The 2,009-nt window shown below is 33.6% G+C and overlaps 1 non-coding gene across 1 annotated transcript; it reads left to right on the top strand.

Moving 5' to 3' along the window:
* The first annotated feature begins 251 nt into the window (after positions 1-251).
* Positions 252-390, top strand: LOC118576935. Its single transcript, XR_004944125.1, has one exon. It is a non-coding gene; the product is annotated as a small nucleolar RNA SNORA19 (small nucleolar RNA).
* Positions 391-2,009: the final 1,619 nt, after the last annotated feature.

The raw sequence follows: 2,009 nt of genomic DNA on the forward strand, positions 1-2,009 counted from the left end.
TTCCTTTTTTTGGGGGGGGGTTCACAAGTGTGGCAGGGTTCACCTTGGAGGATTGGAAAGTGAGTGTGATTGAAATGTGTTATATGAAATTCCCAAATAATCAGTAAAAATATCATGTTGGAAAAAATTACCTAATAAGAAATGGCCTATACTACTTTAGAAAATACAATATTTGAAACCAGCCTAGATGTTGAACAGATAAATGAAAGGAAAATGTAGCAATATACACAAGGGAATTGTATTTTGCTGTAATGTAAAATGAAACAACATTCTTAGAAATATGGATGGAATATGTGAGCAGTGTTATTTCTTATGTGCTATACAAATACTTGAAGGTTAATTAGCAGAGTAACTGTATATAGTAATGCTGCCAGTCTCCTACAGACAAAATAAAACAAATATGGATGGAGCTGAAGGTCATAATGTTCATCAAAATAAGAAAGACTTAGGAAGATATAAATTACAAATACAGAATATAGGTTTAATTCATATATATACACAAGAGGAAAATGTATAAAGGGATGGGAGAACAGCAATCAATGAAACAGATACATGTAAATAGAATTGACATCTTTTAGAAGTAAGGACACTGGCAAGAGAAGAATGAGAAATTCTCACAATATAACCCATTACATATTACACTAACGTCCCAGAACACTCTCTTGGGTGCAAACCTTAAATCCTGAGACAGTATTTAATTGATGGAGAGAGAAGATAAGAAAAAGAACTTCAGACAGAGAGACATATATGAGGGAAAAATATATGAAGAAAGCCTCACATTATATTTATGTAAGAAGTGTCAACACAGAAAAGGAAACAATGGAGAAAAGAAATAAACTTCAAATGGGGAAATAGACTTTAAATAACACCTCTGAAACAGAGAGTTTCTAACTAAACTATGGACAATCCCTTGTGATACAATAGATAAAAGAGCTGAGGGAAAATCACTTGCTAGTAAACTCATGTATATATATATATATATATATATATATATATGTATGTGTGTGTGTGTGTGTGTGTGTGTGTGTGTGTGTGTGTACATATATATAGTGTTCTTTATTTCAAAATAAAAATTATTTTTGAAAAATAAGAACCTGATTTTGATTGAACACATGTAATCACAACACTCAGGAGCTCATAAAGGAGGATTCTGTTTGAGGATGAATAGGCAGTATGTAAAAAAACAAAAATAAAAACAAAAAACTGGCCACTTACTTACTTTTCAAAACTGACAGAACACCGTCTAACCCAATACAAACTATTTGGTACTTTTCCCCTAAAGGGACAAACACTGTAGAAGAAATGTAAGATGCAGAAGTGGTGTGAAATACTATGTAGGACATGGCCAATGACCTCTTGAAAATAAGGAGTTATGGAACTTCCCCAAGACCTATAACACAAGATTAAGAGATTCAACCTCATAGCATTAATGGGAGAGAGGCTCAACAAATTCAGAATTGGGGCTGTGGAGATGGCTCAGAAGTTAAAAGCATTGACATCTCTTCAAGAGGTCCTGAGTTCAATTCCCAGCAACCAAATGGTGGCTCACAACCATCTATGATGAGAGCTAATACCCTCTTCTGGAATACAGGCAAACATGCAAAAAGAACAGTATACATAATAAATATAATAAATCTTGAAAAGAAAAAAGAAATTCAAAATCTACGGAGCTATTAGTAATTGATGGTTTCTTGGGAAGGGGAGTCATTTTTCTTTGGACATTTGCTCCTGAAAAGTTGTTTAGACTCAGGTGCATGGCCCCATACCCAGGCACATGCAGATGGAACTAACAGAACTCAATAAGTTTTTTAAAAAATGGTAAAATGGTATTAATAAATGCAAGCACTGGTTCTTTGACTGAATAAACAAGATTGACAGACCCTTTGCCCAACCAAGCAAAAGAAAGAGTAACACAAATAACAGAATCAGTAATGAACACAGAAACACAACAGACACTAAAGACATATAGAATATTTTAAAGGAATACAGAATACTTTAAAAACCTGTAC

Source organism: Onychomys torridus, chromosome 1 (genome assembly GCF_903995425.1).
Source record: "Onychomys torridus chromosome 1, mOncTor1.1, whole genome shotgun sequence".
NCBI classification, from domain to species: domain Eukaryota; kingdom Metazoa; phylum Chordata; class Mammalia; order Rodentia; family Cricetidae; genus Onychomys; species Onychomys torridus.